This window comes from Lagopus muta, chromosome 19, assembly GCF_023343835.1.
Source record: "Lagopus muta isolate bLagMut1 chromosome 19, bLagMut1 primary, whole genome shotgun sequence".
NCBI lineage: Eukaryota > Metazoa > Chordata > Aves > Galliformes > Phasianidae > Lagopus > Lagopus muta.
In genome coordinates, this window is record NC_064451.1 from 7,096,429 (window position 1) to 7,112,985 (window position 16,557).

The 16,557-nt window shown below is 49.3% G+C and overlaps 1 protein-coding gene across 2 annotated transcripts in view; it reads right to left on the bottom strand.

Moving 5' to 3' along the window:
- The window catches only part of VAV2 (vav guanine nucleotide exchange factor 2), a 99,897-nt gene that overhangs the window by 51,570 nt on the left and 31,770 nt on the right, over positions 1–16,557 (bottom strand). The window lies entirely within an intron of this gene.

The window sequence follows — 16,557 nt, forward strand, 5'->3', positions numbered from 1 at the left end:
AAGCTAGGTGTCTGCCAGGCAAAAGAACAGAACAGCTATGCTTTCCTGGGGAATAACTATTCAGAAGAAAGGGCTGGAATATGTTAAATTATATTACAAAGCTGGCATGGAAATAAGTTGAAACGGCTCCCTGTAAGCAGCTTGGCTCTCAGGGGCTCCATTTAACAGCCATCCTTTTATTAGAAAGATGGCTGGTTAGCACTTCCAATCACAAATAGGTGATGGGGAGGGAGGATTTCTTTTCCACTGAGATTGCAGAAGGGCTTTAAGTAAAAAGAATGGAAAAAATCCTCCAGATGCAGGACGTGGTTCCTGCCCCAGCCACTGAGGCACACTTTGAGAGCATGGAGGAAGCATCCACCTGCACCTCGTTGCAGCAAAACCTTTTGGACATTTTATGCCCTGTCCCCTCCCAGTGGAGGGCAGCAATGAAAGCAATCCCAGCACATGGGATGGAGGGCACCTTCCCCACACAAAGTATGGCAGCGTTCCCAGGCTGGTAGCAAGGAGCGGCCAATGCAACCCAAAGCCAATGAGTTGCTGGCAGTGGCTCTGCCCATGGCTGCAGTCCTTCCCGCTAAGCCTTGGGTCTGCTCCCAGGTTATCGCAGCGGTGTGTCATTAACCCTCATTATCGTCAGGATTTTGGCACACAGACAGGGTTCAAGGTGCCTGATGTGGTGCTTATCCATGCAGCGAGGGCCATCAGCCCTTCTCTGCCGTGTCACGATGCACTTCCACCACAACTAGCACCAATTTCACAAAGCTGCCTCCAGCACTGCTCCAACCATCACAGCAACCCCAGTAAGGACGGAAAAGACAAACGCATGGAAGGCAGTGAAAACAATCTAATCTAATCTAATCTAATGGGCTACAAAAGACCATAACCATTGCCAATGCCACAGGGATTTCCAGCCACCCAGAGAGCCAACGTTAACCTCCCCTCCAGTTCTTCATTAAAACATTAACCACTGATGCGACACAACTGCTGATACCAGAGCAGGAGGACCACAGCCCATCTGTTTGCAACCATCTGACAGTTTCTACTCACACCCCTGTCTCCAGGGAAGGCCCTTTGGCTTTATGGTATCATTGAACCCCAGACACGGCAAAAACAGAATGGAGATTTTCCTACAGACGATCACATCGCTCAGCTTTAATTACGAAAAGGAAATGATGTCTAAAAAAAGGCAGTGTTAAAAACAACATAAAAATGCATCTATTTGGGGCCTGAGGCTCGCTGAGAAAAATGTTTCGTTATCCAATCTAAGAACATAATTATCCTTTAATAATTTTTCCCAGAATAGGAGGGAAGTGGTGCTTGGCTTGCTCTACCTAGATGCATTTGAATGGGAACCCAGAGACAAGCAACACTCCAGTGAGTTGGTTTCCTCCTGAACCAAGCCCAGGCTCACAGCAGCATCCCAGGCAACATCCCCAGTGGGATCCCTGCTTTTCCTACTCTTCCCATCTCCATTGCTTCAGCAAAGCCATAGCCAAAGCTCCAGGATTCCCTTTGCACCAAGCACAGTCCTGAGCATCTCCATTACCCTTCAGGCACAGCCAAAATCATCCCTTCAGCAAAAATATAGCTTGACTATCAGAGTCTGAGGAGATGAGACCAGTTGGGCAGCAGCAAGCCATGCCCCATTCATGCAGTGTCTCCTCGCGAGCCCCCGGGGTGCATTTTATTGTGGGCAGGTTGTGGCCGTACCAGGAGCGATGCTGATTTCGAGCAGCCTGCTTGGCTTTAAAATCTGGTTTCCATAGAAACAGGTAGATAGCAAGCAGGAGCTAAATCTTATTTACTCGGTTAAAGAAAAGGGCTTTCCAAGCTGTCTGTTAGACCTAAGGGTAAGAGTGATATTACTGGGAATACAAAGATTTAATGACAGCAAAGAACGCGGCTTTTAAATAAGCAATGCCTTTTTTTTTTTTAATCTTTAATAGCACTTACTACAAAAAGACCAACATAAGTCTCCCTCCACCTTTAAGACGTCCCACATCCTATTGACTTGAAGCTATATTTTTGCGATCAAATCCTGGCACTTTTTGGAAGAGACATCATTCCCCCCTTCCTCCTGCTCTGCCCCAACCAGAAATGATCCCACTCACAAACACCAAAACCTGCAGCTTCAGCAACCGGTTGACTTTTCGTCACAGCTTGGGCACAGGCAGCGCTGAGACCGAGCATCCCCAGCCCAGTCCCAATGGCAGAGCCTCAGACTGGAAGCTCTCCCTTTTCCCAGCCCGTGCACCAAGACCAGCTCTGAACTTCTCTTCAGACTCGTTACACATGCACAGATCACTGATTTCCCCCAGTAAAAGTAGAGGAATACTGAACACCTGAGATGCCTCACTGCACTGAATGCTGCGCTGCCTGCTTGCAAAACAGTAACTTTTATGTTGGTCTTGCTCCCTGCTAAGATGAACAGTTACTCGTGTAGCCACAAACGCACCACACAAAGTCTATTAATGCTTTGACTGTTAAGATTTATAGGTCAGAGATATCCTTAGAATTACTCTGCCTTGGCCTGCACAATTGCAGAGCTGGAATATGTATTATTTCCAATGAATAATACATGATGGCACTGTAAATCTAGTCCCAGCTGAGAACGTGCTCTCCTGCAAGGAGACAGGAAGGTTTGGGGAGCAGGCTGCTGTCTGCAGGCAGCATTTACCTGGGTGCTAATGAAGGGAACCGCCGCTCAGCATGGACAGGGGACTGCAAAACTCTAATTAATTAATGCTGCTCAAAAAACACACACATCAGTCCCTGTGACAGCCCAAATCTCTTCCCACCAGACAACCCAGGGCTAACTCCTGCCCTTGCTACTGGGAGCTGGGATCAGTTTGAAATGCACTAAGCGCTTGCAAACAAGCTCTTAAGCCCTTTCTGGGGGTGGGGAGGAGAGAGCACTGCTTAAAAGGGTCACTGAATAAAGACAACCTGCAAAAACCTGGGGAGGGACTGTTTAATACCAGCTGAGGGGTCAGCCATCCTATCTTCACACAGCCCTGGTGCCCAGATGTCCCCACGGAGCAGCTCTGCACACCCAGAGCAGAAACCAAAACAGCTCCTTCTCCTCCTGGTGTTCCTCCATGCCAGACAGGTTGTACAGGAGAACTCCCAGCTCTGGACAAACATTTCTAACTCTTCTTTGTAACACAACTGCGGAAGTGAATTTTCAAGCCAGCCTGCTGACAGCTGATGTTTGCTCATTAGCCAAGCCTGGGATGACATTGCTCATGGCTCTGCCAGGGTAATAAAGCAGGCAGCGAGCAAACAAAGCAAAAATCAATATGAATGAGTGTAATATTTTTCATAATGTCTTTATTGTGTACAGCCTTCCTCGCACAGCTATTATTAGACACACTTTCTCATCCTTTTGCAGCGCATGAAGAGATGGAAAACGCTCTTATTCACAACTGCCACATGAGGAAATCCTGCCCAGATTTCATCATGAAGAGTTCGTAAAGGGAAGCAGAGTAAGAATACACCAAACTGAGGATCTGTCCCAACTGCAGGAGTGGGTTGCCCACACGCATCCCAAAAGCCAAGGGCTGTCCCTTGCTCATTGCTGGCTGGGGACAAGCAGCAGCATCAAAAGCCCTCTGGACACATCTGGCCAGATGTGGGCAGGGCGCTTCCATCCCAGCATGGCCTCATCCTTCACCACCAGGGCAGCACCCAGGGGCACAGCAGGGCAGGAGAAGTGCTGCTGCCCTTCCCCCCCCCCACACTTTGCTGGGGCTGCCTCAGTGCTTTGCACCACGAGGGTGCAGATGATCACCTCCACCAGTGGCCATGCAGGGAACCAGGAAATGCTGTCAGTGCAATTGGTTGCTTTTCAGTTCCTGCACCAGGGCCATTTCATTTAAGCAGGGGAAAAAAGGAAAAGAAATGATGGCTTTGCTCTTGGTGAGTAAGCAAAAAGCTCTGATTAAAAATGAGAAATGAGAAGAGGAAATGCCTCTGTGCTTTATAAACATCTCAGGACACAATGGTTTACACTTTACATAAATTTAAACAGAGGAATAAATTGTCTTTTCTTAGTCACTGCCTAAGGATGGAAGCAGAGCTGCAGGAAAGGACTGCCTGCACCAAACACGGGTGATAAGATCTAAATGAGACAGATGAGAGGATTTTACCTATCTCAAGAGCAGCCCCGGCACAATCCCAGCCTCTGTCTTCCACCCTCAGCCTGGGAGATGGGAGCAAAGAGCCAACAGCGTGCTGACCTGAGCACTGCTACTGGAGAGCTGTGAAAAACAGCAATCAGTGCTGCAAGGTCGATGCTTGGCTCCTCCAGCCCCAATTCCAGATGCTGGGGGAACACGAGGATGCTTTTACCCAGAGATGAGCCCAGCTCAGAAGTTCTGGGGGAGCAGAGGTGCTCTTACAGCAGCGCCAGTGCTCAGGAGCAAATCCAGTGTCACTCCGTGTTAATTCATCCCCACAAAAGGACTGAAAACTGCCAGTGCTGTTTTCCAAATGGAGAAAGGGAGGCCCAAAGATGCCTGAGTTGTTTGGCTGAGAGAAAAGCCTCAGCGCTGTGCCTGGCCTCGCTCTGCACACACCGTGCTGGAAGCCCCAAGGCAAGGATGAAGCCAAGCTATCTCTAGAGCAGCCAAGACAAACCAAGCTGTATTTACATGCCTGGGCATTAAACAGCAGGTATAAAGGCACGGAGCTACACTGCAAAAGGAAAAGGGAGTTGTACAGGGCTGTGTTTTTAAGCAACATTCAGTATGCTTGGAGCTCGCAGGACAGTGGCGCTGAGCAGGAGCTGGCTGCCTGTACCAGCACAGGGAAATAGAAGCAGCTGTGACACAGCCTGGTAAAGCTCTTTCTCCTGCTCCCACCAGGAAAACACATTAATTCATTGCCCCACCAGGTGCTTGAGGTAAAAGAGCCCTTGCTTTCAGCAATCCATCCCATCCACATGAGCACAGCACCACAAGCAGGACCGCAGTGATGTTATTGTTGGAGATATCTCCAAGGGCGCTGCTGGAGAAAGGGGAAATAAAAAGAGTTTTAACCCTTTTGGGAAAACAAAAGAAAACTTGTTGGAAACAAACTCGACACCGCAGAGCGTAACTCAGCTCCCTTCCTTTCCATTCTCGGCCCTCCCTTTGCTCTCCCCAGCAGAACACGCACAAACACATCCTGTGGATGGGGCTTTTCATGTGCTGCCAGCAAACTGCAGTGGGTTCCTGCTGGAGCTCCCTGCCAGGCAGCACGCCCTGCCCTGCACCAGGGAAAGCACCGTGCTGCCCGTGCAACCCCTGCAGCCCCATGGCTGCACCCAAAGGGCAGCTGCTGGTCCTGGGGCTGGGCAGGAGGCTCAAGCTGCTGCTGCTCCTTTAGATGCATGGTGTTTTTTTCACGGGTCATCGAACGCCCTGCCCGGAACGCTAGTGCAAATGATTGCACAGGAACATGAAGTAGCAAAGCAGGGCTAAGCACAAGGGAAGCAGCCAACAGATGAAGCTGGGACAGGCAAGGAATGGTGAAAGGTTTAAGGGATCTGGGCTGGAAGGAGCATGTAAGGAGTGGTGAGGCACGGACACAGGCTGCCCAGGGAGGGAGGGGGGCATCGTCCCTGGAGATGTGGCACTGAGGGACACAGTAGGTTGGAAGGGGGGGAATCTTAGGGGGCTTTTCCAACCTTCATGGTTTTGTGATTCTTAAGGCAGGCACCACAACTAAATCTGGAGAGGGAGCTGTGATGGAGGAGCAAAATAGGCAGACAGAAAGGAATGGAAAGGGCAGGAGATGTGGGAGCTTAAGCCTGAATTCAGGACTTAGCAAAAAGTAGGTAATCTGCACTAATAGGAGTAAAACAAAGGGTGATGTCACCAACTCCATCTGTTTCAAATTTGCTCTAAGCTTACATCTCCCCAATTAAAGGGAAAAAAACTCATCACCATTTGCTTAATAAACCCAAAGCAAAGCAAGCATACCACACATACACAAAACTCCTTTCTTCCTGACCACCTAAAAGTCTCCCTACCAATAACCCCCCCTTGGCTTCCTACTGGGCTAAGGGTAGCAGCTTTGTGATACCAGTCACAAATGGAAAAAAACCACCAATGAGGTTGAGATCACTTTGTCACCTGCTACAAGACTTCATGTTGACTTCAATAATTTTCCAGTGCACTCAGAGCAGCCCAGCTCATATTGACACCACCAGTTGTTCCAGCCCTGCAGCACGCATCCCAGAGCTCTGAGTGCCATGGGACCCCTGGGAACCAATTGCCTGGGGATCAATTTGCTGTGATCTGGTTGAATGAGGATCCCAGCCTGCTAGCAGCCAGCTTGCTTCTGCCACAACCCAAGGACATCTATCATGCAACTCCTGAAAGTTCCCTACTTGAAGCTGCCTCCAAATGTGCTTGGGCCTGCAGACATTGCATGTCCAATGCTGCGAAATCACACTGGTAAAAACCTGGAGACCTCAAAGCTGGGCAAATGTTCAGCCAAGCACCCTAATTCTTGCCCCAACTACTGCACTCTGTTTCCTCAAGAACACTCATAGAAAGAGCTGCAATACAGGGCTCATCGTATTTTCTGCTTATTAAGGAGAAAGGAAAATTGTTTTTTCCCTTCTTTGCAAGGTGTTCTGACACGTACAGATGCTTTACAGCAAAGCAGCACAGCGTGAATTCTGGGGATTACAGCAGTAACCCCATAAACACGGCGTTAATGCATCTTGTCTGGAATGAGATTTTCACAGCCAAGCAGGGGCTGGGAGGTGCCAGCAGAAGGAGATGCTTCATTCAGATGCGGGACATTGGAAGTTTTCGGGACAGGGATCTGAGGTCAGCACAGCAGATCCTCTGCATGCCTCTGTATTATCTCCTTCATTTCAATTAAGGCACAAAGCTGGAGCAAATAAAAAGCGGAGAGTCACACAAGTGTGTGACAAATCAATCGTGTGTGCAAGGAAAGCTGTCAAGGTGGCTCAGAGGGAAGAGATGGACTGCAGAGCAGCAGAAGCTAAAGACAGCGGCGGAGATTCAAAATGACGATGTGTACAAATGATATCGTACTCGACAGAGCTTGAACCAAGCTTATCCCAGCAGCAACGTGCTGCAGCGTGCCCGGCAGGTAGAGGCTCCTGCCCAGTGGCAGAAAATGCATTCATTTGCCTACATTTCACTGAGCTCAAAGCCAACATCTTGACTGCTGTGTGCTCAGCAGCTCCCGCTTGGATGCTGCGTGGCCCTGAGGATGGTGCTCACCCAGCAGCTCACCACCACTGTGCCATGCCCAGCCCAGCACACTGACCTCCTGCTGCATGCTCCCCACAGCACCCAACTCCACACCATGTGCAGAAAGGGGAGGGAACTGCGAGCACCTGATGGAGCTGTGGGTGTCCCTGCTCAACGTGAGGGGTGGCAACAGTTGGCCTTTAAAGGTCCTTTCCAACTCTCTGATGGCTTTTCTAGCAGTTCTCAGCAAGAAAGCAGTGAGGAGATTACACAACTTTTGCCCACACAGATTTCTAACTCTGCAGCGTGTCAAATCCCAACGCTTGAAAGCTCCAGATCAAAGGTGGATTTCTGCATTTCCAATCCTCCCTCAAGCACTTGCACATCAGCTGCCCCAGATTGTGCCCAGGGAGCACCTGCACACAGTAGGAGCTCACAGGGTGTGAATGCCAGCACGCAAGCCCAAACAACCCCAAATTTCACAAGAAGTCAGTGGTTTCACAGCCTGAGGCAAGTCCTGGTAGAGACCTATTGGTCTCAGAGGTGCTGAGACTGCAATACTCCCAAAAACCTCAGCATGGGGGCTGTTTCTCTAGAGCGCCACCATTTCTGACAACACAGAGCCTTACCCCCTAACAGCACTGACCTATCCCTGCATTGAGCCAGGATTTGGCCTGGGTGATCTTTACCGGTCCCTCCCAATTGGGATACCTTAGGATTCACTTCTTCATTTGCACATGGATGATATTTCTGCAGCCTCCTCCCTGAGTGCACATCACAGCCACCAACCACTGCTGCTCACCCAGTGCATCCTTACGTGGGAGAGGAGTGCTGCAACACAGCTGCAACACCAACACCACGATCCTGATCCACTGCTCAACCACTTCAATCTTCCTGCTCTCACACTCCGGCGCTGATTTATAAGTATGGTATAAAACCTCATTGGAATCAAAACTAATTTAGAGACTCAAGAGGAAAACAAAATTGACATTTTCTAGATCACACACCGTCCCCATAAATCAATTTCCATTTTGAGTCCACGGTGCCGGCTGCTTCCAGCCCCAGTAAATAAACGCCAAGGGTGATGAGTTTTGAAACAACCAGCCTGAAAGTAACAAAGAAAATGACAGTCACTGAAAAATCTTAATACCGTCAGGCAGTCCCTGCCACAGATTAAAACGATTCCTGAAACCCACATGACAAGGTGGAGGAGGCCAGGGATCTGAGAGAGGCACTGATTTTCTGTCTGTTTGCTTTACGTCCCTCCTGCAGACAGCACAGAGGATGCACGGTCCTCTCCTCATTAGTGACTGCTCCCCAGGAGGGAAATGCTTGCTGGAGCCACGCGGCGCACGCAGCGACTTCCCAATGCGGGTAATGAGCCTGCAGGTGATTGAGGGCAGCGATCTGCCAGAAAGCAGGAGGGGATGAGTGCCAGCCTGGTGCTAGCAAGGGCCGTAAGATGGAAAGAAAAGGCAGCTGCAGAAAGACGCACAATCCCCCAGTGCAGCCAATCACTCACAGTCCCATCACGGGGTCAGTTACCAAACTGAGAGCTGTAGCTTCCTGTAGGACAACTGTTTCCCTCATTTTTGTTTTCACTTTCCGCCCTGGAAGACCTGGATGAGTGCAGCTGCGCGAGCCCTGCTTTGCTTTGGAGATCTCCTCCAAGAAAAGGGCAGATGTGGCACTGAGGGATGCGGTCAGCAGGGGTGGGTTGATGGTTGGATTTGATGACCTTGTGGTCTTTTCCAACCTTAATGATTCTGTGATTCCTTATGCGAGCAATGCCCTGCCTTGAGGTACGCAAGTGGTGAGTGCATCTCACAACCCAGCTCATCCAGCTGGAGCAGAATCAGACGTGGTGACACCAGAGCTCCTTACAGACGAGCAGGAAGGCGAAGGCTGTAAAGAAATACCCTTTTTCAGTACATTAACCAGAAACAGCACTGGGGAAGGGCTGGGTTGCATTTTCTGCATGCTGTGTCCTTTCTATCAACAGAAGCACGGTCACCTCAGAACTGAGATTTGCAGCTCACTCTGATGTGACAGCACTGCTGTGCTGTGCAGCAGCGCCAGAAGCATCAACTTGCCTTTCCATGGGGCTCCCTGCCCCTGGGCTGGATTCCGACAGCCCTTCTCCTGAGCACAAAGGCACGAAGGTGTTGGCGATGCGCGGGAGGAACGGTGACATTTCAGTCAGCACTTGAGAAGTGTCTCCAATAGAGCTGGCACCCTCTGCTAGCTCACATTAAACAAGGATATGTGAGAAATACTTTCACAGGAAATAAAATCCTCCCAAAAGTTGACATTTGGAGCAGGGCCGTGGGGACCCAGCCACCCACGGTGCAAAAGAGGCTGGAGGTGGACACGGTCAAGGTCCCAGTTTTTGTACTGAAAGAGAGAGGAGACCTCAGAAGAGCTTGAAACAAATCCAGGAGGAGCACGTGCTCCTCAAGTCTGACCTCCTGTGTTTTCATCAGGGCTTAAGCAAACCTGGCTGTCAGAGTGAGGCGCTTCAAATGCCATCTGGTCTTGTTTTGATGCCTCAACTCCATGGGGAGAGGCAAAAGCCTTTGTTCATCAAACCTGAGGGAGTTCCCGTGTTTCACAGAGCATCTCCTGGTGCATCAATAACCAGGACAGGAGCAGCCCCTGCCTTCTAGGTTTCCTGGGCAGAATGCTGCCTTTATGATCACTCGCAAAAAGCTTCAGGATATTTGAAGATGAAAGAGGAGAGATGCAACGTGATTTATTACTATTACTATTACAAAAGAGTACAAACCAACACTAAGGGCTTGTGCTGACAGCGATCAGTGGCTCGCTAACTGCTGGATGTCCTTACGCTCAAAGCAAACAGGGATACATGATTTGAATAAAGCAACATAAAGGAGCAATTAGTGATGAAAGTGGTACCCAGGTGAGACTCACACAACTTCACAGAAGATCACAGCCCAACCTGATCGGGAACAAGAACCCCCTTCCCTCCCCAGGGCTATGGATGAAGTCTCTGTACTCAAACCATCCAAACTTCCTCCTGCCCTATTACAGAGCCATGTTCCAACAAGCAATATCTCTTAGTACAGGGAAGTAGCTTGAATTTATTTAGCAGAAATGCAAATTCAACCTTGAAGGCATTCTCCTGCTTGTGGCCCCGGAGCCTTTGACAACACGCTTCCAGAAGTGAGTTCTGCAGAAAATAGGAGCTAAGCTGATTACCGGCCACGGTGTGCCAGCGCTTTTGTTATGGTTCAGAGGGAAAAGAAGCAAAAAGAGACTGACACAAAGAAAATGGAGTTGCTCGTATTTGTCTTCTCTTAAGAAAAGCCTGGATAAGACGCTTTCTGCGTTCAGAGAAATGAAAGGAAAAGCCAGGTCTCATTTGTCCTTGTCACCAGGCAGTCACGGCGCTTGCACATGGGTTGGGATGAGGCAGCTGCAAAGGAGGGTTTGGGGGATTTCGGAGGGTTCATCATCCACTAGCTGCCCACTGCAGCCCTGCCTGGGCTCTGAAGTTCACAAACCATTGAGGAGTAAAGAATTGATGGGGGTCAGGAGGTTCTCTGGGAGTCGGCTGCGTTTCCTACAGCAGAGATGCACAGTGCAGGTGGCAGGTTGTCGCCAGCGCTGGGCTCTGATCCAGAGACACTGCACATCCAAGAGGCAGCCCAGGCTGCTCCAAGACTCTATGCTCTGAAAATAGCTTTTTAAACAACAGAAGAGGGGCAAAACAGACATCGCTGATGTAAAACCCTGGAGAACCATCAGGCAGCAAAAGCAAATGGAGCAGAGAACAAGCATCGTCTCAGGATGCAGAGCAGCATCAGTATGCTGTGGTTTCCCCAAGGACAAAAAGAGCAGCCCTGGCTGCGTGAGTCACGAGCTCTGTTATCTCACATTGCATCCCATGGGATGGGGTAGCCCACAGTCGCTCACATTACTTGGCAACACGCTGGGGCAGAGCAGTGGAAACAGTGCTGGGCAGTGGAAAAGCAAAAGGCACGCAATCAAAAACTGAGCAGAGAGAATCCAGGCTTCCCTGCTACAAGCAGATGTCTGTATCAGCCAAGTGTTGCACCTTGGCTTGGCAAAGGACTGTGGACCAAAGGCACCGAAGTCACGTAACTGCAGCACACCATGAAACCCCTGGCACAGAACGAGAGCAGCATTTGGGTGTCACACTGCAAGCAGGGCCAAGAGACAAATGGAATCTCCATCTGACAGCCGTATATATTTAGCAGTTTCATATATTTAGCTTACTGCAAAGGGAAACATGCGGCTCTTGAGAACAATGATACCAGTTCCTGATACTGCACAGTGCCCCAGGAGAGAGCTGTTTACAGGAAAAAGCCATCAGAGCTCGTGTTTGCCCAGTGAGAAAGCAGCAGATGGCCAACAGGCACCCACAGGCACTGGTGTGTGCCACAGCCACGTGGAGACTGCAAACACAATCATTTTGGTGAAACTGGGGGAGCACAGCCCAATTCTGCAAAGGCTTCAGGGCTCCCAAGGGCAGCAGAGAGGGGCAGCTCGCGTGTCCCAGAGCCCAAACCTCATGCCCAGCTCTGCTCCCATCCCCAGCACACACTGGGAGCACAGAGGAGCAGTGCAGGAAGGCAAGTTATCTTGCAAAAGGGAAAGGGAGCAGAAACAGCAAGCTTCTTTCACTATTGTCAACAGAACACATTCCTGCAGCATGCACAGAACATGCTAGCACAAGCACGGGGGGAAGAAAGGAAACTTCTCCCTGCTGCCCTGCTTGATAGAATGACGTGTCACCTGGGCTCAGCCACAACACAGGACACCTGCTGCCTTGCATTGCTTCTTTCTCTCAGTTCTAAAACCTGATAAAATATTCCAATTTTTGTTTTGTTTTGCTTTTAGATAAAGTCAGCAGCTGGCCCCAGCGCTGGTTTGTTTGAATGGGGGAGAAACCCTGCAAAGCCTGGCAGAAGGAAAAATGAGACATTTTCCCCCGGATTGACAAGAGAAAGCCTCCTAATGATTGACAGCACAAAAGACTTTTGTTTTCAGTTGATAGGCAATGCAGTAATTCTCTTTAGATGGCATCTCCCCTTCCCAGGTGCTTCTGGAAAATCACAGCCCCCAGAGCTGCACTGCGGGCCAGCCACCTCTGTGGGTTCAGCACAGCGTGAGATCGCAGGGAGGAAAAGCAAAGCCAACACGTGCCTAAAAGCCAACCCTATTAAACACCACTACTGCATAAATGGGCAGCAGCAGCATCGCGTACAACCTGGGCACGTCTCTCACTATTACACTCTGGGACATGAGCATTCACCCTGCGAGCGAATCTCACTGTGTCACTGCCTGTCCTCCTCTTTCCCCAAGCTCCTCTCCTTGCCAGCTTTGCTTCCCCAGTAAGAATTAAATCAGTGCTGCTGTATGCATTATGGTGACAAATGTAAGCTGCCGTAGATGTGCTATGCTGATACGTATCTCCTGGGGAGTCAGGCTGAGCCCTCCCAGAGGAGCTGGGATGTTCTGGGACAGACACATGAGCTCAGCTTCTCTGCCCATGGCCAAGCTGGGGCTGGTGCCCTGCCAGCAGGAGCCACGTTTTTAAATAACCATCACAACAAGAAGAAATCTGTCACAAAAACCACCGTGACACCGTGGTGCCTGAGCTCCCACTCTGAGTGACTCCAGCAAGAGGGAAAAAAAACCTTTGTTTGCCAGCAGCAAAGACCCAACAAGCCAAAAGGCAGGGCAAGTGGAACTGCAGCATCAGCTTTCTGTGACAGAATCGCAGCTGCGCCCCAGATACAGCCTTCTTTTTTAAAATCATCATCATCCGTACATGAAAAGCATGGATACATGATGCTCTGCCTATGAATAATGACTTAGGACACCAGAAAAAAAAAAAGCCCTGTAAGTGACACGGTGGTGAGACCGCCGCACATCTGCTATCCGTCTCCGTCGCTCCTCATTTCTCCGGCGTTCCCTGAGAAGTTCATACATATTTAACAAGGCCAAGAGCTCCATTACTCGTCACTTCTTATAATACTGGAAGATTAGAGCCAACGAGAGTGAGAAAGGGAAGGAAGCATCCAGGAGGGAAGCATCACGGTGGTACTGCACAGTTATTTACCCAAGGTGCAACCCAAGCACTCGGCCCTGGGGGCTTTGCAAGCACTTTTTTTCTTCTTTGCTCATTTGCTTCTTGCTTTTCCTGACAACCGTTCCTCTACAAGGTTTTGCTTTCTTTGGAAGAGTAAAGGAAAAATACCTGAAGTTTCACTTTTTTTTATTGCTGTTTAAGCTCAGAAAATAGCAGGCTTGGAGATCTGGTGGCTGCTCTGTGAAGTCAGAGACGTGGCCAGGTTGTACCTGCCCTACAGGAGGGCTCAACTCCGCTCCGTGAGCCTCAGCCCAGTGCAAAGAAATCCAAGGGCAGCAGATAAAGCTCCTGCTCAGGCTTTGATCCAGCTGTAAGCATGTTATCACCGTTACAGAGACCACTAAGGCACCCACTCCCAGCTGCATCCAAGGGAACATCAAGCATTTCAGAGTGCCGTCCTTCAGCCCATCTCCTCAGTGAGTCACTCTTCTGCCACGCATTTCAGTGCAGTGCCTACACTGCTCCATGGCAATCACAGCAACCAAAACACTACAGCAGTAAATATCTGTATGCTTACATTTGTATATTTATAGAAGCCCTCACATAAATATTTTGGCGACAAGCTGCATTGATTTTTTCCCCCTTCTTGCTTCATTTAGAATCACGGAATCACCAAGGTTGTTTCCAAGACCTCCAAGATCATCCAGTCCAACCATCCACCCACTACCAATGTTTCCCCACTGAACTGCATCCCTCAGTACATCTAAATCCTTCTCTAACAACTCCAGGGACGGTGACTCCACCACCTCACTGGGCAGCCCGTTCCAGGAAATGCCCAAAGCCTTCCCACTCAGCCCTCAAACAGTATTTGATGGATTTTTTATTTTTAGCTGATGATTTGATACAAAGCACAGATTCACTGAGGTTGGAAAAGAACCCTATGATCATCAAGTCCAACCATCAGCCCATCACCACCACCCCCACTGAACTCAGAGAGCTATAGGGGCCAAACTTTTATCACCCAAGGAACAGCACACTGGAATAATAAGGGATGAAAACACTTCCTGCATCGATTATGAAGCTCTGGAAAAAAAAACAAAACTACACCTCCACACTCCTATGCACCCACATACAACACATCATCACCAAGAGGCGTTTTTGTGCCTCTTCTTTGCCACCCGTCCCCATGTCCCAGCCAGGAACCCCCCACTCAGTGCACTGCATGCTGCCCTCTCACTGCACTCCCACTTTCCATTGCAACAGGCTGTGAGTGGGCTCCAAAGGAACAACCCCCAAACCCTCCATCCCAAAGGCTCATGGTTCTCCACGCACCGCCACGCTCCAGTAGATCTGCTTTCATCAGCCAGGCTCCTAACACAACTAACCGAGATTTAATTTGCTCTTGCTAATCTTTTATCCGTGGTATTAGGTCATGTTTCCCTTTCCACTTGAAAGGCATCTTCAGCTTATTGGCAGCGGTGAAATTAATAGAGAAATCATTAGAAAGCGTAAGGCTAAGGCTGTGCAAATCACGCACCACAGAAGATTATTTCCAAACAATAAAATTAATTGGTGTCATCAGCCACCAGCAGAAACACAGAGAGAGTTCGCATTAAAAAACATAGAAGCTTATTGACAGCCCATGCTGCCTCATACATAAAACATTGGATGGCATAATTTTATTTGATTATTCTCTATGCAAAGCAGTTCCTCCTGCGTGGAACCAAGGCAGTGCCCCCGGCTCCAGCCCACACAAGGCAGCCCCAAAGGCTGGTGGGGCTGATGCCTGGCACCAGACAGCACCATCAGCACTGAATATCAGAGAACACAGCACTCATCACCTTCTGAAAGCCAAACCTTACAAAGATGGGCTGTCCAAACCTACATCTACCGAGCCAAGCGGAGCAAATACTGAAGTGCTGACATTGCCAGGCTGCTAAACAGCAAACTATTAATTCCAAGCCTTGGGAAGGCACGTATGAATTTGTTTTGTTTTGGAAGAGAAAGAATAAATAGTAGCCTCGAGTCGGGATAATATTTATTCGTGTGCTTCACTTTGATGTGCAGCCCCTGTTGATGGCACACAGCGTGTGCACTCCCTAAATCTCTTTAAGAGCTTCCCGAAACCACAGCCCTGAGCAAGTGAAGGAAAAAGGAAACTCTCGAAAACCAGGTATTAACAAAGCAGAAGAAGGCTTGGCACCAGGGGAATCGTTACTGTTCCTCCAAAACACAAAGGGGAATTTAAATGGGTTTATCATAATTATTGAATCTCCCCCAGATGGAGCAGAGCTGTGGAGTAATTCTGTTCAGGGCACTCACTTTCATGGCAGGAAAAGCAAAACAATGAGTAGAGTTCAGTTAATCTCCAAGATAAGCTCTCATTAGCTTGGTTCCAGCCACAATTTCTGCATTGCCCCTTCCTCCTGCCATCACTTGGATAGGCTTCCACACTCATGCAAATACCCTCCTCCCATTTCACACCTGCTGCATCACCCAGAAGGCAAACATACAGGAAGGGAAACTTTCCCTGTACAAATCTTGCATCTCTGATCATTCCTCTGACCAGCTTTACTACACACAGGTAAACCTGAGGTCGAATTGCACTGCTACCCCCAATGGGCACCACCAGCCACCTTCCTTTGAGCAGGGTCGCTCAGATTGATAGCCGTGCGTCATTTTTCCCTTAGTGTACCATGTTTTGGCATTTACTTGCTTATGTTAAGAAAACAGGGTAAGAAAAAATGCATTTAATACAGCTAGAAATAGACCTGAGCAAAACCACTGACATCTAAAGATCTACTTGTCCTCCCCACAGCTTCACCAACAAGAATCTGTGCCCACTTCATGTCAATCGATCGCTGCCTCTTTACAAACCGATCTGTGGCAAAGACAGAGCTGGAGAAGTGTCTGGGAGGAGCTGAAATTAAATGGGTTCTACACAGCTTCAGAAACACCCCTGTAAGCACGAGGTGCCAGCAAAGTGCCCGCTGCAGACGGCGCTGGGGAGGTTTCCACCTCACGCAGCCCAACAGCTTTTTCCATCAGTGCCACTTTCTTCTCCCAGGGCTCCCAGCACTGCTTTTCTCTTGTGCTGGGCTCTGCCACGGTGAAAGCAAGAACCGTAGGGCTGTCAAGGTTAAAAAGGTGACTGAGATCATTTAGGCCAACTGCTGAAGCCTACGCTGAGCATCTCCAGCCACAAACCATTCTCCTTTGCTTAGCCAGAGGCGGGACTTCACAACCTTCCTGTGTTTTTTT